Source organism: Pholcus phalangioides, unplaced genomic scaffold (assembly GCF_987345545.1).
Source record: "Pholcus phalangioides strain wild (caught in Gottingen) unplaced genomic scaffold, Ppha-v1.0 ptg000008l_1, whole genome shotgun sequence".
NCBI classification, from domain to species: domain Eukaryota; kingdom Metazoa; phylum Arthropoda; class Arachnida; order Araneae; family Pholcidae; genus Pholcus; species Pholcus phalangioides.
Window position 1 is genome coordinate 31,396,921 of NW_028301601.1, and position 22,615 is coordinate 31,419,535.

A 22,615-nucleotide genomic window follows, 5' to 3' on the forward strand; every position below is an offset into this window, starting at 1 on the left:
GCATTTGCGGCTGAGTGTAAAATGCATTGCAAGAAAAGGTGAAGAAACAACACAAAATCACTCTCAAGTGTGACTGTGGCTTTAAAAAAAACACTCCTCTCGATTTTAAAGTTAAAATGCTGATTCTCCACAAAAGTCTCCCGAAGTAAATATGTACCATGTGGTTGTATGGTCAATGGTCTCTTGCTGTACCACTTGAGGAATTATCATCAACCACACAGCAAAATAGACTCAATTAACAGGTATTTATCTCTTCTGATTTTGAGATGAACTAAAACATGGTATTTTTTGCAGCGAAAATTCGTTTTTCGAAATTCCTTTAAAAGACATCTATTCTCTTTCAACACTTTTTTTTATTCACGTTACAATTTCGGAAAATTTCGAGACATTACGTTAGAAATTCAAACCTTTGTTGGAAGTGCCTGAACACCGTTGTGAGATGAGGTTTTTCTACCGAACCCCCCCCCCCATACCAGATCAAACCAGAATCAAATTGTTGCTTCCCATGCCCTGCACGGAAGGCTGATGGTATATTTACGAACGGATCCAGGCAGGCCTATGGATGGAAGAAATACAGTCGAAATTGGTTTAATGGAAGTCCAAAGTCACTGGAAAAGATTTGAATTACCAAATTCCTCTGTCCTGAATCTGTGAAATGCCTACAAATTGCAACTGAATCGTCATCATTCACATCGGATAACAATCATCAATTAATAAAATTTTATCATCGGTTACGAAACTGTTTCCTTAAATTTTAATATTTTTCAGTCATAATTATTGATCTCAGCAGCTACATTATTTCACTATTCTAGAATCACATCACTGCAGAATTTCTTGACCATTTTCATAGTCTGGATTTACGGAAACAGTTCATGATAAAAAATTATGAAATTGTTTCCCATTGTTTGCTTATGATTCTTGTGCTATCAAGGAAATATACTTTCATTAACGTATCACAATCAAAACTTCCCGATGTTTTTCATGTGAGTCTCTGATAATATCTATAATTCTAAATTCTTTTGATCACGACAAAAAAATTCAGATTTTGAATGGTACACCTTGATTTATAGGTTGAAAAGCATAATCGTTATTAAGTGGTGCAGAGTCTCGATACACTCCAGCTGAACAATATCAAAATGCGCATTAAAATATCAAAAACAAAGTGTAGGGAGAGAACGGGATTTTTGAACTTTTATTCGCGTTCAAAAATTTGTTGTTTAACAACTTCATCAAATCATAGTCAGGTTTCTTGTCGAATTTTTTCAAAGTAAATTTGCTTATACAAAAAAAAGACATGATTTTTTTTTCTCTTCTAACTTTGAATTATTAAAAAAATTAAAAAAAAAAAACTTCGAAGGAGTTCGTAACTGTTCGAATTTTCCAAAATTCTCGAATTTATCAAATTCTACTGTAGTAAACTGGGGCTTTTGTGAGTCGGTATACGTATGAGTATATACGTAGTATGATGAGAAAAATAATTTTGCAAATATCAGGTACTGGTCATGACTAACAGAATTTAGTAAAAAAAAACCAAATTTTTACAAGAATAAATGCCGCCACACATGTGGAATTTTACAAATCCAAGTCTCTTCGTACTTCAAGAGAATATCTCTAGCTTCCAGAAGGAATTTGTGGCTTAGCCGCTTTCGCTTTTTGTTTTTGGGTGATCATTTTCATAGATCGGTTCCTTTAATATTCTAACACGGCAATCGGGGATGGGAAGTTACGTAGTTGATGCATCTTTCCCTGATTTGTTTTGCATTTATATATTTTTTTCAATTAAAATTGTTTTGTTTGATGAAGTTTCAAAATTTCTCACAAACGCCAAGAAATTTCCCATGTGGATCAATTTTGGCCAATTTTTCCCCCGAATATGGGAAATTTTCCACGAGTTACCATCACTGCCCACGAGGGTTAGTCTTGTTATGAAGAAGAAATATTGCATGTGAAGAAAGCCGGAGACTGGACATCAGCTATTGGTCCAAATCGGTGAAGCCGTGGGATTGGTTGGTTCTTCCTCTACAGCGTAGGATTACCTGTAATGAGAAATAGTAAAGAAAGATCCTAGATGATACAGTAAAAGTTAGAAAAAAGTGAAATGTTAGTTAAAATAAAATAAAATGTTTTATTTTTTTAAGTTATTAGTTTTTTTTGGTGAAGCTTTTTGAGAATTTTTTGGAAATAGGGAAAGAGGAAAGGAGATAGAATTCTATAGTAGAATTCTAAGTTAGGCCTAGGCCTGCTGATGTTCTAAGTCCAATTCTGTGAGCCCATCTTTCTCGGATCTATTCTGCATGGATGGTGAAGTCTCGAAGTAATTGCAGTGAAATACCGTCGTTGATATTATCTTCAGCCATGAGTGAGATAATTCGATATAGGTCTTCTACTGCTTTACTTGAGATATGCAAAAAGTTTTTCGGTCTGGTCGGTGAGTTGCTCTCAGCTGATGACAGAGCTGTCTTCGAGGGGCTGCCCGTATGCTGAGTGGCGGTCTTGGTGAATTTTACGCAATTTTAGTACTGTTTTTTTCAAATATTTTGTATTTATAAAAATTTAACAGTTTATAAAAACAAAAACTAAAGAACATAAGTTTTACACTTATAATTTCATCCATGAAAATTTTGTAATTAAACATTTAATTTTTCTAATCAGGCAATTTATGCCATACCAAATATATTTCAAGCAAAACAAGAGAAAAAGTTACAGATGACAGCACTAGTCAACAAGACAACACTATAACAAGAAATAAGCATTCTTCTCACTACGTAAAACGTTAGGACCATGCGCAATCACACACGCAACACGTTTCGACTTGTACATATTTATTAGGAATTTCCCAGAGAAATGTTTACGAAATGCATGGACGGTTAAAAGCAGTAGTAGTCTTTAAATTGTGGTGAATTATAAGATATCCCATATGCCATGATATGGATATATTTCTATACGGTAATGGTGTGTGATAAACTTCACATTCATTCAGAAAAAAACACTCCCACAAAGAATGAGAGTGAAACAATTTGTCATTTAAACTGGCAGTTCCAAAGACATATTTATTTGTATAATAAGTAAAACTAATGATGCATTCCATCATCTCTTAAAAAGTACCAGTCATTAAATTTTCTTTAATTACGTTCCACGGAAATTCCGGTACATCATCTCCACCATTGAGCGAGGCTTCTGCCATCTTGACTTGGGCAAAAGCTAACATAATATAATACACTTTCCGTTGCATCTGTCTCTCACTCTCGTCATAGTTATTGCCACTCTACAATCTCTAATTTATTCTCTCATAGAAACGGGGAAATATCAACCCATTCGTTTGTTTTACTTGCCACACACACATTCCGACTGGTGGTCGTTCTGTGACCTCCCTTGTTGTTGTTCGTTTGAATAACTAGCATCGTTATATTCATGACATGGAGTGCTTTTACTGTTTAGAAACCAAAGCAAAATAATTTCAAAAAGTACTCATAGAGAACTTTTATAACAGTAATATAATGTTTAAGAATTTGAATTCCATAGCTAGACAATCCCACTGATCCAATCAATTATAATTTCTTCCTTTCATGCTACCTAATGGACGCGAATTCTATCTGTGCGTCCTGGCAATCTATGCGTTCTGGAAATGCAGTCTTCTTGCCATTAGGGTAGATTATAATACATACTTCATTTCCGAAAAACCCTTTCACAAATGGCAAAAAACAAAACAATTTCTTATTTACACTTGTATTTCTAAAGACATAATATTTATTTGTAGAATAAGTACAGCTAATGATGCATTCCATCATCTTTTAAAAATACCAGTCATTAAATTTTCCTTAATTACGTTCAGCGGAAATTCCTTTACATCATCTCCGCCATGAAGGGAGACTTTCTGTCATCTTGACTCCGGCAAAAGCTAATATAATATAATAGACTTTCCGTTGCCTCTGCCTCTCATAGTTATTGCCACTCTTCAAGCTCCACTTTATTCTCTCCATGAAGAAGGGAAAAGATCAACCCATTCATTTGTTTTGCTTCGCACATACACATTCCGACTAGTGGTCGTTCCGTGACCCCTCTTTTCTTAGTACATTCGGAATACGTGGTTCCAGAAAATAAGCTGCTTCTTGCTGTTGTTCGTTTGAATAACTACCATCGTTATTCATGACAAGGAGCGCTTTGTCCGCCTTGACATATGGTAGGAAGTCGGCGAATTAGGTTCGGCGACTCTGTCTCTCTCTTATACGACAGAAGCAAACTGTTCATAAACGTAACGAATGGTGAAATGTTAAATCTACTCATAATAGTTTATAGTCGCTACAAAAAAAAAAATATATATAAAATAAAATGAATACTGGAAACGGTAAAAAGGGCAAGAGAGAGAGAAAGGAGAGTTTACGACGAACACGAGAGAAAGATGGCGCGTAATACGGGAAAAAGCACCGAATGCGGACGATCCTTTATTCTGAAACTAGGCGAAAGATCGTAAAAACGTTCGCGTAACATTAAAGGAAAACAACAACAACAACAAAAAACGCAAAATAAGGGCCATTTGTTCTAAGAAACGCTATCAAACGTTTTTACAACTTCCTCTTACAGCCATGATTTCCAATGTGCCGGATATGGCAATGTATCCTCCTACGTATCCGCTTTTTCTCTCTCCTTTCCCTAATCCTGCTCTTTACAAACGGGGGAAAAATATGGAGCGATTCCCGTAATTTTATCTCGGAAAAAAAATAAAACTAATCTCAACGTTGCTTTAGAAAACTATCTAATATTTGATTCGAGAAGTTCATCTAAAATCAATTCTTTAATGTTAATAATTTACATAATTAATGAATTTAAATTCACTTTTATCGTCAGAGTTACTGGTCTGGGAATAATTCATAACGAGTGGATCTTAATTGATTTTAGGAAATGGAGTTGACGCTCGTTATAACCACTGCTCAATATAACGCACCGGTCCGGTGGGTCTCAAATATTTTCCTATTTCCACTATATTATTTTTTACTCAATATAACGATCAGTAAATACAGTTGAATCCCGTTTTAACGAATACCGTTATAGCGAAAATCTCGTTTTAACGAACACTTTTCCAATTCCTCAAAATAAGTTTACATAGGAACCGTGTAAACAACCTTAAATTCCTTTATAACAAAATTTCGTTATAACGAAATGAATTTTTCGGTTCCTTGGAGTTCGTTATAACGCGCGCGGCCCATTATTCGACTGTACCATTTAATAAAAACTCAACTCCTCGGTTTTGTTTTGCAAAGCAATTTTACAAAATCCGTCTTTGATTGTGTTTGACCTTCAAGTTTGATGCTTCGAGGAGACGGGTGTGAGAAATAGATGGTCTAAAGAAAAAGTGTTATTCACTTCTATGGGAAACTTGGTAGTTAATTGGCGCCATCACTAGAAACCGGGCGAAACGTAGCAAGACACATTGCACTCTCGCGAGTTGACTGGAGGGTGTTGGTGTTTCCCACTCTGGCGCTCCCCGATCTGTTTAATTTTCTCACCGAGAAACTCATAGCTTACACATACTTATTCCACAAAATCGGGATCATGGTGTTTTTTATTCTCCTTTCCTTCAAATCAAAAATCTTGGTCGAAACCCTTCGGAAAGATCATCAATAGTTGCTTTCAACCACGAAATGTATATCGCACACATTAGTTGATCATATTCACAACCTAGAAGCGATGAAACACTAAAATCCTTTCGGGAACATAGAAAATATAGATCCCCAGGCTCGAATTTCCTCCACACTTGCCCACATCAACAGAGGTAATTTGTAAACTCATACACAGCAGAATCCTTTAAAATTGAAAAAAATATAAAATATATTAACAAGTGTCACATCAAGGATTTACACACTGATTATTTGTGGTACAACTACATTTTGCCATAAAAAATATTATGTCATATAGCATGGCACCCACATCTTGGGCAGGGTTCTTACGCTAGGACCTTCGACGGGCCCCCCTGCCAAGACTTTTCACGGACCCTTCTATTTTCACGTTACGCACGTTGCCCACAGAAATCCACTCTCAGTGGATGCAAACATGCTCGCAAAAGTTTGGGACGGATTTGACTAACGTATAGACATACGCCGTGCACATCCCACGGTGTACATATTAAGTACCTTTAATTTGGTTTGTAAAAAAAAAAAAAACTATATGATTAGCCATGTAATATAAAATTTATCTTTAGTGTCTATGTTCAATATTTTTCGTAATATACCCATATAAAATCAGGTGATTCTTTTGAAACACCCTGCTCATAAAAATATTCATAGAATCCATATCGAAGATCCTTTGACTTTCTGTTTTATCTCAATTTTTCTCAGATTATCTGAATTTCCTGGAATATCTCATCTTAAGAAACACTGATTGAGATCTTGCATTTAAAAATTTTATTTTCGAGATAATTTTTCTGTTCTTTTTTTTTTTTCAAGAATACTTCTCATAATATTTATTGCTTACACACTCTTCCAATACCTTAATATCATTATTTTATTTCCATATCAAGTTCACACAAGAGTTTCAAAGCGTAAATTAAAATTTATCGGACGCTGTTGCTTCCAGAGATTCATGTACAAGGATTCATTAATTTCTTCTGATGGTCATCTCGTTATTTATTTTTATATTTTTAGACGTTACAGAATGGGGAAAAAAAAACGACCGTCATTTTTTCCTCCCTATTATGGATACTTTTTTCCCCATCTCCCCTTTCCGAGATTTTTCCCTCTCCTGTAGGTTGGACACATTGATTAATTACGTCAGAACTCGACCATTATTAACCGTTAATTATTACAAGAACCATTACCTTCCCCCCCCCCTTTCTCCGTATGATGATGATGAAATATGCTGGGACCCGAGCCCTACCACTAAAGTCTCTTAACAATGATCGCTTTTGTGTTGCTCAGTCTCGATAATACACAAAAGAAAATAAAAATTCATAAAGCTTTAAGCTTTGTGCGGGTAATTTAATTAAATGTATATATACCGTATATATATATATTAAAAAAAAATTATATTCTAGCAAAGAATTATTCATGAAAGGAAGGAAATATAAATCGACCCACAAAAAAAAAATTGAAAGAAATAATAGCCTAGAGGAAAAATGAGAAATTTTCCATCATAATGCGTTGAAAAAATAGTATCACATTCTGTGGATTATTTCTTAGTGATATTGTTTGAGATAAAATATGACGATCACAGAAGAATTATCCGTGCTTGGATCACACGGCATGTTGGTCAGATTCAATCGTTCGATAATAGATGGTGTTTATCAACATAATTTTTTTACATAGGACTACGTCTCAACCATTTATTTTAAACGTGTACTTATTACAAAAATGTTTTTCAATCACGTGCGGTTTCTTAAAATATCACGTTATTTTTTTGAGGGGTGCTATACACTAAAACGAAAACAGAAAACCTTTTAGAATCTCTCACTCTTTCTTGGATACAACGACACACGACGTCTCGGCCACACGATATATGACATCATGATGATTTTTGGTCTATACACGAGGATATGACGGAATAATTCGTCATATACAGCTGCTGCTTACTCCTAAGACACCCTCCTTAATCATATGCTTGGCACAGTAGATGGAGTTGAACAATCATATTTCAAGAAATACATTTCCTTAAGGGTGTTGGTATTCACCACATTGGTTTAAAGTTTAAAACCAGTGTTTCCCAAAGTGGGCAATATTGCCCCCTGGTGGGCGATGGAATGGTCCAAGGGGGCGATAGAACCTACTGATTTAACATAGGATCTTATGGGTTTACTTGAGTTGGGGGGCGATGAGAGGAAAACATTTCTGATGAAGGGGGCGATGGAACAAAAAGTTTGGGAGACTATGGTTTAAAACACAGTCTTCCAACCTTTTTGTCCCATCTCGCCCCCTTCTTCAGAAATGTATTTCTCCCATCGCCCCAAACGCAATCCAACCCATAGGATCCCATGTTATACCCGTAGCTTCTACCGCCCTCTAGGGAGCGTTAACACTCACGTTGGGAATCACTGGTTTAGACCAGACCCGTCATTTAGTGGGGGGGGGGGTGCAGGGGCAGGGGCTTTAATTTTAAAAGCCGTTGCCCCTTCCCCCCCCCGACTTTTAAAAATACACAAGAAATGGTGTATATATATATATACATACATGGAGTACATGTGCTTCGCCCCCCCCCCCCGGGAAAAGTTGAAATGGTGGCCCTGGTTTATACTATAGTCACAGTTTTTTCGATAGGATATCGACACGAATTGGTAAAAAACCTGAATTTAACCAATCCGTGTCGATTGTGAACGACAAATGCTGGCACTGTTTACAATTAATAATTCAATACTTTTATTTTAAATACTAATCAGTAATTACTTAATCCGTATTGATCTCTTATTCAAAAATTGTGACTATAAATAAACCCTGTCGGTGAACACTACCATAATTCATTCTGAACTTGAACAATACATGATGACACTGTTTACAATTATGAATTTCATATTTTTATTTTGAATACTAATCAGTAATTACTTCAATTATTATTGCTATTACAATTATTATTTATTAAAAAAAGCAGTAAGGAACATAATAAACTCAGCTATCATTTATTCTTTAAAAAATGTCAGTCAAAAAACATATTTTATGTCTCAAACTTTTGAAAAGAAAAGTAGAAAAATGGCTACATCTCTATAAAAAGGAGCCCACCGATTAACTAACTGAATGAACGTGAATACAGTCTTCGCGTGTCAAAACTTGGAATAAGTGAAATGTAGATCATGCTCCGAAAAGTCATTAGCAAAAAAATCCATGTTTTTGGAATGCAATTATGCAGATACAGTCCAAAACGCTCATTGTGATCACAATCACTCGGGGTTACTGATAACAATAGCCTAATGATAACTATACCCGAAAAAGTTCCGCTCATTCATCCCATTTAGTCGAACGGGACGTATGGTAAACAGGTATTGGTAAAAAGGGACAATTCCGTTTTTCTTTCCCACGTAATTGGTTGTAAAATGCAGAAAAAGAATTGTTCCATTTTTTTCTATTCTAAAACGATAATGTGTTGGGAGATTTATTGTGTAGTTTCCTAGGGTCTTCCGCATTTTACGGAACAGGCAGACTTTACTATGCTGACCACATATCTTTCAGAAAATACGGGAAATTGAGATACGAAACGGGAAAACACGGGACTGCTCAAATTACCGCCAAAAATTATGCCAAATGTAAGCAAAGTTGACAAATATTGCAACTTTGCAGGTTAAAATTAATACTATATCAATATTACTGAAAAAAAAAAAAAAAAACAGCGAATATATCTCTGCAACCGTTGACTTTTGAGAAACACACTTTCAGTGTCAAAAATTTTCAAACGGCGTGTGGTTACTCAATATGTCACAAGTTTCCTAAAGGGTCGTATACATAAAAAGATAAAAAAAATTAAATTTCTATTTAGATACTGCGTGCTGAAACTTCCAATTAGTGAAATTAAAATGCCGCTCTGAGAAATTAATTTATAAAAAAGAAATCGATATTTTTAGACGCATTGTTAATGGAAATATTTGGCTTATTAAGTTATCAGCAATTTTCGCCATTGATTGAGGGTGTGGTTTACAAATCAGGATACGTAAATCATATTCAAAGTTGTAAAAATCCTGCAAGTTTTAAAACAATTGTCAATAAAACATGCTTGTAATTGATTGCGAAGAAAAAAATGCAATGGTTGCGTACATCTTATTTGTGAACAATCCCAGCAAATTTTTGAGCCAATGAAAACTCGCCATCGCTGCGATAAGTGACTATGTATATACTTCCTATAGATATAGTTTAATATTGCGTTCAAAAAATATGAAACTTTTTGCAAATACGTTCCAGAGTGTGATGTACATTCAATAAGTGGCGAGTTTATAACACGGGAACTGTATAAAAAGTTTTCTTCTTTTTAATGTATAAGTATATCATGTAGTATCTTGTATATCATGCAGAGACATCCGCTGTGTAAACAGCGTGTATATTTATAGATCATGTATTGCAGGGATGCACAACCTTTCAAGTCCGTGGGGCCAATGCGACAATTCTGCTACTCACAAGCCTGAAACTTGTATATGTAGGATGACCATATGGCCATAATTTTACGAGACAATCCCGTGATTTTGGTCATCTCAACTTCCTCGTAGAATGTTTAGTTATCTATTGTATTTTCAACAAACCTAACGTGAATTTTTGAGATCTAGAATTAAGATTATTTTCATGACATAAATTATTTCCTTTGATAATTTTTCTGGCTGAAATTTGTGACTTTATTTGCCTTTACTTGAAAAACAATGTTATTTGCAACTGCACTCACCCTTGACAATTCCCGAGCTTATTTCAGATTTACTTGCCTTCGACAATTTGGCAACGAGATTTACGACTTGACTTGCTCTTGACACATTTTTGTGGCGAAGAGTCGGTTATATAACTTGTATGGATCGCAGTTTCCCGTATTTTTATAAAGAAAACATGGTCAGCCCAGGTATTTGTCCCGTTGAGTGTCGCTTTACTTTCCTACCGGAACACCTTTCGCGGGCCGGAGGTTGTGCACCCCTTGATCTATTGCAACATCTTTTGATATTTGTTCATATCTTACAACGATTTTTAAAGAAATTCTGACATGGAAAATTTTATGTTTCTTCTCGAATAATATTTGTACATTAAAAATCTATCAGACAGAGATTATTCCTAACATGAAATTTTCGAGGGGAAAAAATAAAAACTTGAACAACTTCATCACTGACATTTAAAGGTTATCTAAACATATGTTGTTTTCGCTTAGTAATAAACAGTAAAGAAGAACAGTTTATGGGTGAGTGTCCATATTTTTATTTATTTTTCAGTTGAGGGATTGCGATAAAAGAAATTGTTCTTTTATTTCTTTTAGACATACAGACACGGATGCGTGTGGAAACGTCATGTGCGATTAACTTGTCAGCGCTATAAGACATAAACCCCGCGGGAGCGGACATCTGCTATCGGCAAATATAGAAAAACGGCTTCCGTATGAGTGTAAAGAAACTGCTTAAGGGACTGAATAGAAAAACTGTACTTGTCACGTGTAAATGTATCATCAAGTGAAACATTTCTACCAACCTTTTGAAGATTGTACCATTCATGCTCCACGTATTTATTCGGCTGATGAATTCAAAGAGTCTTTATAGTAAAAAGGACGTTGCTATGATCATTTTTTGGTCTGGAGAACTCTCCTGAAAAGAACTTAAAAAGAACACTTTAAAGAGAACTAATCGCTGCCATAAGTTACACAGGTCTACCATGAAAAAGCTTTCAAAAAAAATAATTAGTGTTTTTTTGTATAGTTTTTTGGATGCTAATTACTTTAAAATATTGAAAAAAATCCATTACGTGTAGGTTTGAGATGAAGTGAAAATTTCAATATTAAATGCATAGGCATCATTCAAACCACATTGAAACTGTGCGTTATAGACATAGTGAATCATTTTCAAAGTTCAGTTCAATATTTCAGTGATTTTAGAATTATTTTCTGGCGGTGAATTCGGCAGTGGTTCTTGTCAGATGGACTATGCTTTTTGAGATAAAGTGGAAATTATATTTCACTAGTAATACCATAAGCAGCTGACGAATCACATTGAAACTGTGGGCTATAAAAATATAGTAAATGATTGCCAAAGATATTCCTTGGTTTTAGGGGCCTATCATTATAATAAAAGAACTAGGAGATAAATATGAAGTATGTATTACTAAAGTAATTAAAAAAAGTCAAAATATATGATTTTGAGTTATTTCCCTCTAAATATGAAATCTTTTTGTGAAAAAAACCTTTGGAAATGGGAAAAAATGGATTGCATTTTTGGAATCATCACTGAAAATAATATAAAAATCATTTAATTGAAACTAAAAATAAAGCTTTCAAAATGTATTTTTTGTAGAACTGTGTTATAAAAATTGTTTTATAAACAATACTTAATGACACAGTTCAAAAAAGCATATTTTAATGGTGTCAGAGTATATTGAGACTGTGTGCGCGCTGATTACGAATCTGGCATTGGTTTTGTCAGATTGACTCTAGTTTCTGAGATGAAGTGAAAATTGAATTTAAATGGTATACAAATATAATTGTTGAGAGTATACAATATCTGAAGAACTGGAACCGATTCGGCTTAAACAATGATAGATTCTGAATGAAAGCCCAAAATGACTCTAAAACCACTGAAATATCTTTGATTTCAGAGATGATTTTATCTTTTGATTTATCCAATCATTTACTGTATTTATTTATAATGAGCAGTTCCAATTTGAATTGGAATGGGATTTGAATTTGAATTGGAATGTAATTTGAATTTGAATTGGAATGTAATTTGAATTTGAATTGGAATGTAATTTGAATTTGAATTGGAATGTAATTTGAATTTGAATTGAAATGTAATTTGAATTGGAATGTAATTTGAATTTGAATTGGAATGTAATTTGAATTGGAATGTAATTTGAATTGGAATGTAATTTGAATTGGAATTTGAATTGGAATTTGAATTGGAATGTAATTTGAATTTGAATTTGAATTGGAATGGAGTTTAAATTTGAATTGGAATGGAGTTTAAATTTGAATTGGAATGGAGTTTAAATTTGAATTGGAATGGAGTTTAAATTTGAATTGGAATGGAGTTTAAATTTGAATTGGAATCGAGTTTAAATTTGAATTGGAATGGAATTTGAATTTGAAATGGAATACAATTTTCACTTTATCTCAAATACTGGAGCCAATTTGGAAAAAAAAAACAATTCCAGATTCGGAATCAGCGCCTCAAAGAGATTTTAAAATCACTGAAATATATTTGAGAACAAAATCGTTGTTGAGCAGTGTAATCAATAATTCATGAGAACAACCAGTGAAGGATAACACTAAATAATAATGTAAGATGCAATGAGCTTTACAAATTATAATTCAGAGTACAATAATTTCCCAATAAAGAATGGATAATAATTAGAAATGTGAGAGAGGATTTATGTCAAATTATGGAATACCATAAAATCAAATTTGATGAAAAATTCTATGCAGGGTTATTGAATATTCACCAGTCTACAGAATAGACATTGTTCCAGATAATGTCTTTCACAAATACTTGAGATGGCAAAGCAAGAAGCAATCTCACGGACAACACAGACGGAACAATTATTTACCCTTGTGCACAAGCAGCGACGAAGCATTTTGATGAAGCACCTTATAACTGAGAGCGACCGACAAATAAGATCCCGTGTGTTTCCAGAAAACTCAACAAACTACTCATTGTTCCGACCACTATTTACATAGTGACACAGCTAGGAGAGAATTCTTTCATCTTTTCGGGATATACAATGCTTGCCTTTGGCGTCATAACATCGCCAAATTATCGGAGCTGTCGCCAAATGTGCTAACTTGGCGATATGTACAGAGAAATCCATTAATGGTTATTTACAGGTGAAAAATGACATAATACATGATTTCGTAACATTAATTTTCGTAACATTATAAATAATATAATAAATGATGATCACAAATTCAACAACAATCAATAAATAGACTAATGGCTATTAAGCAATTATGAGTAGAGAGAGAGATGGATATCTGATAAGTGATAATCAAGAATCTAATCAGTGATAATCAAGAATCTAATCAGTGATAATCAAGAATCTAATCAGTGATAATCAAGAATCTAATCAGTGATAATCAAGAATCTAATCAGTGATAATCTAGTTAGTATCTAATCGACGGCAATCAAAAATTCAATAAATATTAATGAATCTGATGAGTTATAATCTAGAATCCATCCGAGGATTTGTTCAGAAGTTAATGAGTGTTCACAAGAAACTAATAGATAACCAAGAATATGGACAATGACAGTAAGGACTATTTTTGACAAATATACATACCAACGGCACTTGATATGCATAATTACAGGTGAAAGTAATAACGTTTTCAATATTAATCAAGTTTGCCAAAAACACTTGGATATTATGCATAATCTTCGGTAAAATGATAATTTTTTGGCATTTATCAATTTTGCCAACGATGCTTTGGTAATATGCATATTAGCCAGTGATAAAAAAAGGATAAATTTATCAAACTTATCAAGACGATTGGAAAGTATGCATTATAGCCGGTTATTATGTATAGTAACCGATTTATCACAGTTACCGCAACACACACACATAACCAATAATGTAGTGAGGGATAGTCAAGAATTTAGTGATTAACCGAGTGACTGATAGTCGGGGGACTGATTAATAACCAAGAATAACACATGTATATAACACCGATTTATCACATCTAACGTAACATATGCATGCTTATATGACACATGCACCGCTTATAGATTCAGTATTTTTTCACAAGTATTATCAATATTCGTGGATTTCACTGCAAAAAAATTAAAAAAAATGTATATCTATATTTGATCATTTTTGTCGCACCACGATCATTTCTTGCACACGAGGGCAAATTAGATCGGGACCTACAATTTATTGCCAATTTCAAACGGCAGCCTTATTTATACTCACCGAAATGTTTTGGTGCGCTAACCTCTCTGTGAAGGACTGACTACCTGCAGTAGCAATGTTGTTCTGTGGTCATGTCGTCGTTTCTGTTGTACCCCAGTGTCAGGATAGTTTCTGACAAAGACGAACTCGCAACACCTATCAACATCCTTTGGTACTTCAGGCGAGCATCTTACCGATCTGGGCTACCGTACTCATTTATATCTATAAAACATAATTAAAATATAAGTTTAAAAAAAAAAAAAAAATCAGAACTTCTTGTTATATTCAGCCACAAATAATAAAACAGAGATATATAACCAAAAACAAATCGAAATTTCCCCAACATTTCATACAAACAAACTCAAATATACTCGATCATCCCGCCTTAAAATCGAGAATTCATTCGATGCGATAACAAATATATATATATATATAAATTATATTCATTAGAAAACTTTTAAAAAAATCACTAAAAATTATGGACAACCAGTCATCGTTATAGAAGAAAAGAGACAGGGAATAACACATCTCCGGTAAGAGATGTTGGAAGATAATCAAATAAGTCAGCTGCAGGTGTACGAACTCACAGCAGAGTCTTACGAGAAAGAGAAGAGTCTACGGGGTCCACAAGAAGTAGAAATAAGAAAATATAAAATATTTTAAAAAAAAACTTACATAAGATTTTCCCCCCATCAGCAAAATGATGTCTTGAACAGCGTAAATTCTTATAAGAGAGAGAGAGAGAAGTTGAACGAGAGATGGTGGAGAGAGACATAGACGAAAACTTCAAAACTTCGTGGAGTTATATATCATGTCTGTTAACAAGCTGCTGTAATGAGATATCATCCACCCGTTTTGCCGATACTTTTCCCAACCACGAATCTCTCTTTTTCTTATTCTTAACTCCTTAGGGCCATGGAGTTCGAAAGTATTGAAAATGCCTTTGGCCCGCAGTGAAAATACATGAAATTTTCTCTCCGAGACGATAACGGGAGTAAAACGCGAATAATTGCCTAACATCGATGTGGCTACGAAAAACAATAAAATATATACGAATTAATACCGAGAGGAATCCGATTCTCTTTTACAACCGTTCAATCCCCTTAACGAATTAAAAGACTTGACGGAAATATTTTCTAGTATTATTTTGTTTTATTTTATTTTTTTATCATCTCAAGTCGGAAACGTGTTTTAGCCAGTGGCGTAGTACGTTATAACGGGGGTTTAGATTCTAGTATTGGAAAAACGGTATTAATTCTGGTTCGATGCCTTTTTGAGTTCGTTTTTGCTAGAATCGCTTCTCGTTCGTGAAAGCGAGACGTGAATCCGATGATGTTGGTGGTGGTGGTGGTAGATCTCGAGGAATGATTTCTAGGAATTCGATCGATGGTAGTCTCGTTCGGATATCGTTGCTTGGATCGCTGCTGATTGAAGAAGATTAATTGACTTTTGCATGGAAATAAGTATTGAAATATGTGATTGGGTGAGCTTTAGATAAAGAATTTAAAATCTGTGGAATGTTTTATCGATGAGATTAAAAGAGGGAGATTGAATTGGCTTTTAAAAGAAATGGTGCATTCATTTAGATATGAAATACCATAGAACTCTTTTTTGATGGATATAAATTATATATTTTCACCAGGACTATTGGTGAGTAAATTATATATACGCACCAATAGTCATGGAAAGTTTGAAACATTTGTCACTTATATAAATTTCTGATGAATTTATACCGGCGTTATGCATAATACCCAAGCGTCATTGGTAAATTTGAAAATGCTGTCCACAAAACCATCACTTCACTGGAGATTATGCATAAAAGCCAAGTGCCATAGGTAAATTCGATAAATAATTGAAATTTATCACCTTTGTCTCTGATTATACATAATACACTAGTGTAATTATTGAATTTGATAAACATGATTCAAATTCCAAATGAGTCCAAACACGGACCGCGATATAATACTAACATCTTTACGATTGTACCCGATTTAAATGATAAAATGCATATATGAATTATAGTATATTATGTATCATATAGTACGATTTACCATGTTTATCAACGACGCGACGTTTGGGTATTATGCATAATCACTGGTGAAAGTGATAACTTTTAGAGAATTTATTAAATTTGCCGAAGGCGTTTGGGTACTATGCATAATCAGCAGTAAAAGTGATTAATCTAGGGAAATTAATCAAACTTACCAAAATGCTCGGCGAATATGCATTATATGCATTATAAGCGAATATGCGGCATATAACCGATTATTAGGTATATAAACACGATTTATCACACTTACCGTGACATATATATATAAATATTTCTTGATATTTTGAATTTAAACTCATTCAAACTGTTCCATATCACGAAACGTTGATAGGAGAGGAGGGAGAGGTTGTTGGTACTGATTATCTCGCTCCATGTGATAAGGAATGCTTGCAGTTTTGTCGATTATTTGCTTCCAAATTGAATTGGATTGAGATGATTATTCACGAACTGAACAAAAATAATATAATCTATGTTCTCATGAGACATTTTGTAATCTCTTTAGTATCTGATTATGAATTAGTAATAGGAATAAGAACGTATTCTGTAGTCTTTCAAGGAATACTTATGTTCATCGGATAGCTATTCTTAGACAACACATACACATGATTTTAATAATATACATATTTAGTTATCTGAAATCATTGTTTATTTTCTGATATGTGGGATGATTATCGCAATTTACCTCCATCTTGAACACATACGTTTTATTGTGTAGGCCGGTACGTGAGATATCTACCACTCCCCGGCCAACGAGTATATATTGTGAAATTTTCTCACTCCTAATAGAGTCGGCCGCGCTAAATAACGGATAACAGATACCGCAATTGAACGGATAAAATCCTCCGGCACCAAAAAGTTCTTGTATAGAGATAATTTTAAAGTTCCTCACTTAATATGATAATTTCAACTACTTTACCCCGCTCAATATAATTATTTCAACGACATTTCCCCGCTTAATCGAATATTGCGTTTCAAACATCAACTGTTTATACACATCAACCACTACGCACATAATGATTTTATTGAATGAACCATTTGATTTTTGTTTGAAAATATGTTACTAGGTTAAGCTAAATACATATTTGAGAGTTGGTGCTGAGTTGCATGTATTAAAGTCGTATTCAATACGTACATTTAATTATTTTATTTTTGTTTTCTGTTAATCCAAAAGAGGGAGTTAACTTCCCTATAATGAAAAATAAAAATATTAGGTAATGAGATCATGAAGATTGCAATTAAATATAATTTTCATTTTTTATGTCTGATTTATTCAAGAAGCTTTATTAATATTGATCCTTCATCAGTTCCCAATATATAAACCATACTAACGTTGTAAAATGGAAATTGAATTCTTTCCCCGCATAATCGGATGCTTCGGTTAATCGGATATATTGTGCTGGGATCATTGATATAACAAGAGGGACTGAGAGAGAGACTGGTTTATATTCCTGTCACGTTCATTGTTTTTTATTCACACTTTTTTTTATTAAATAATAATAAATAAAGTTACTTACGAACAGGTTTTGTTCCCGGTATATTCCGTAATTAGAAGCGTTTTTTTGTTTAAATCGCGCCAATTTGGTGGGAATTCGCCAATGTCTTAGGACTCACTTTTTTTCGAAACAAAAGTTCAAAAGGTTGACACCCTGAGTTTATACTGAATACGTCACGGAAAATGTGAAAAAAACAATTATTATAAATAATAACCGGTTGTTATGCATAATCGCAGAGAATTTTGATAAGTTTGACAAATTTCCCTAATTTTACCACTTTTATTGATGATTTTGCATAGTACGACGACACTATGATGCTATGCATAAGTACAAAAATAATTAATGCAGTACGACATTAAGTACTTGATGCATTAATTAAGTAGCTACTGCAATGTACTTAATTTGCATCGTAAATTCAGTGCAATGTCACTAATTTACACTTTAGTTAATTTGCCACTAATTAACTAAAAGTTATTGTTGTAAAATATTGTAATAAGTTAATAAGTTATAATCTCTTGTAAATTATTTACTTTGCAACTAATTTACAATCATTTTGCATTTTTGATTCGAAAATGCGGAATTTTGATCGTTAACTCAAAATTTTTAGATAACATTTTTCAATTTTTAATCGAAAATGGATAAATATCCATAAATTAATAACTTTTACAGGTGATTATGCATAGTACCCACACGTCGTTGGTCAATTTAGTAAGTACTAAACAATCATCACTTACTGGCGATTATACATAATACGAAATCGTACTATATGATGTAAATGACAATACATGCATGCATTGGATCATTATATTCAGGTCCGACTATATCCATCACACATACTATACTCATTTGAAATTTTTTCATGTTTATCTAATACGCAAATTGGTATTATGCATAACACAAATAAAGGCGATAAATTTCAATCATCTATCAAATTTATCAACGACGCTCGGAATTATGCATAATATCCGGTAAAAGGGATAGTTTTTTAGTATTTATCAAATTTACCAACGAAGCTTGGGGATTATGCATATTTCGCCGGTAAAAGTGAAACGTTTATTTAACTTTATAGAACAGAAACGACAGGTAAGTATGCATAATAACCGGATAATACGTAAAATATAGACGATTTATTACATTTACCGTGACATATACATTCACATGGAAAGACGTAAAATGAATTCTGCTTATTTTGAAGCATCAAACAAGCAAAAAAAAAAAAAAAAAAATCGCCAACTTTCATCTCAAAATCCTTCATTTTCCATCGAAATAAACAGAAAAATAAGGTTTATCGTCGGAACATGGTTTTTTTTTTATTGTTTTCTCTGCTAAATTGCAGTGCAACCACTAACATCAAAGACTCTGCTTTATACTTCGCTTTTATACTTTTTATTTCCCTTTTCTTGCTTTTTTTTATCGTTTCATTGTCCTATATTGTGTTTTTGCTCGTTACTATTCCCTCCCCCTTTTCCTTTTATTTTGTTTTTTATTGTCCATTTAATTTACGTCTGTTTGAACGCTGTACACAAAAGAAATTGAATTAATATCGAAGTGGAAGATGAGAACGAACTACAATCGATTGTTCCCTTGAGGAATGATGGGTAAAAATAAAGGGAATTGGCTCTCTCTTCTAGTTCGTTCTATAATCTAATATAACTTTACCTTCTCGTTGTTTTTTTGTTTTTTTTTTATTTATTCTTTTGCATGTATTTCCACTCGACAATAACCAGTGCCTTGAAAAAAATGGTATCCGACACACGTTGAGCATGCGGTTGGCATACCTATATTATTCATCAAGAGTTTCCCCTGGACAAACAAAATGAAATCTAAAATTTCGCAACTGAAATCGTCAATACGTATGTTATATTTTTATTTAGTAGCGACACCTATTTATTTTATCAGGCACAGAATACATACACAAGGTTCTAATATGCACAGTCCTCGCGGAGAGCTTACGCTCATCTTGCCAAGGATACTCTTTCCAGACGCCAAACGTGAAATTAATTGCAGGGTCATAGTAGGGCTGAAACGTTTGATTAGTATGTAGGTTTTCCGCCTGCTGCAAACGTGATTTTTCTGCCCCCTCCCACTTTCAATTTGGATAATTTTATAACGTTGTTTAGTGTTCCCACCTAAAATTTTGTCGTTTTTTAAAATTGGCAGTTCGAGGCAGTTGCCCTCTCTAATCTCCTCCTTTGTTGCTTTTAATTCAATTTAATTTTAATTGCAAGATATGCGTAGAGCACGTACAATGCACGGATAAAAACAATTAATTGGTTTTTAATAAATAGAAGAAAGGTTATATAATTGTTTCCATATTGGTCAGACTTTCCAACTTTATTTGGGAATTATGCATAATCACCGGTAAAAGTGATATATTTATCACTTTTACCGGAAATTTAATCGAACTTTGTTTATCGAGACGATTGGTGATTGTGCATAACCACCGGTGTATTACTTTCACAGTATCACGCTCATGAATATTTTGACATTGAAATGTAAAGGAGCCAATTACGATTGAAGCCAAACGCCGTTTAAATGTGAAAGTCGTATAAACGATGTTGAACTGTGTATCGTACCTGTCCATTTACGGGATGGATAGGATGGACCATGAATTTTTAGTACACCGCCAATCTCGACTGCTTTTACAAGGGAACACCAGTAAAAATTGTATTCTAGGTTATGGTGTTGCAGGGAATTTTTCTCTAATAGGACTGTTAATAAATGGAATAGCTTACCCCCGTTGGTAGTAAATTCTAACACAATTGACACGTTTAAAAAGAAATACGATACACATTTTGGGGCAAATCGAGAAGCTATCCATACTTAGAATAAGTATTCTTTATAGGCATTGTATAATATTTTATCAAGTGTATATATTGTTTACAATTTTTGTTAATTGCATTTTTAATTGGGTTGCTGTATTTTTGAAATATATGACATCCATATTTGTTATGGGCATCTTCTTCTCAGCCACCTCGTTGGGCATTTTGCCTGTTGTGGCGTTGTATTTCGATTTGTATTAGCGGGCACTCCCGTTAAGGGACAGAAAAGTTTTGGTCCATTATCGAGAGGTTCCAGTGTATTTATTAGCTGCGGATCTCAGATCATTTGTTTTTTTTTCCGGTCCGTAAATTATCTCTCCCATTAATTTATTTATTTCTGTCCGCAGATAAAATTCCTCCCTATATATTTAGTTAATCGCATACACGAATTAAATCCGTTCATTTATTTCTTACCGGTCCTCAAACTAACTCTCTTCTTGATTTATTTCTCGTGGCCCATAAATTATTCGTGTAATTTGTTTATCTTTATTTTATTTCATTAATTATATCCTCAAATTATTTCCCGTATTTATATTTTGTCACTCTGCGAATTGTCTTTATTCATTTTTTTTGTTTTTGGCGGATCTCAAATTATTTCTCATATTTATTTTAACTTGTTCGAAAATTATCTCTAGCATTAAATATTTATTCTATTTTTCACCGGTCTTCCAGATATTTTTCCTATTTTCCCCCGTCTGCATCTGTGAAAAGGTTATATAACACTGATCTAAACGCCATTGTCCTGCCCTGTTTCACTGCTCTTCAATGACGACGTTTTCAATGTAGGAAAAAAAAAATATCCGCTTCAAACGTCTTCACTTACTTACCATGAATTATTCTAGTCTAAAATCTTATCTTATAAATCCCTAAACTTTCCAGTAATTAGACTTTAAGAAAACACGCGTCATTACACTATCGAATGCCCAACGTTATAAAGTGTTTCAGGACGTAATCGTGAGTGAAATTTCCATATTTACGTATCCAAAATATCTTCGCGAAAATAATGCGCTCGTATATGTATAATTACTTTGGAATATAATTACAGCATCCACTTGCGTCGTTGCTGCGGAAGGATTTATAACGGGTAATCATTTATTAGACGAAACGAAGCAAAAACAATGGGATAACAGTATTAATTACGACTATTATTCGTAATTTATAAGGTGAAATTACATTTTAATCGAGTAAGAATAACGGAGCTGGTATAATGAGTCCTAAATATCAATATATACCAAGATATACTGATGTAATACGGAATAGAATATTCAAATTTAATTCAAAATCTCTGGCAAAGATTTCATTACTGAGTTTCATTTGAACAAAAATCGGTACAATTTACATTATTCTTAATAGAATGGTTTTAATTGATTTATTTTCCAAGTATTCATACGAATACAATGACTACAACAGGCAAAATGTCCAACGAGGTGGCTGAAAAAAGATACCCATAAGAAATATGGGTGTCGAAATATAACTAAAACACAGCTACCCAAAATAAGAGTATTTTTCATGAAAAAACTGATACACACCAAAATAAGACGAATCAAATCTAATGATTATGATGGAAAAAAAAATTCACTGCCCTAGAAGAAACCGGTTGCCTTATTCCGAGTGTGTGAATAGCTTCTCGATTTATCTCAATATGTTTATCGTATTTCTTTCTGAACGTGTCAATCGAGATAGAACTGATGACTCCCGAGAGTAAGCTATTCGAACAACAGGCCTAAT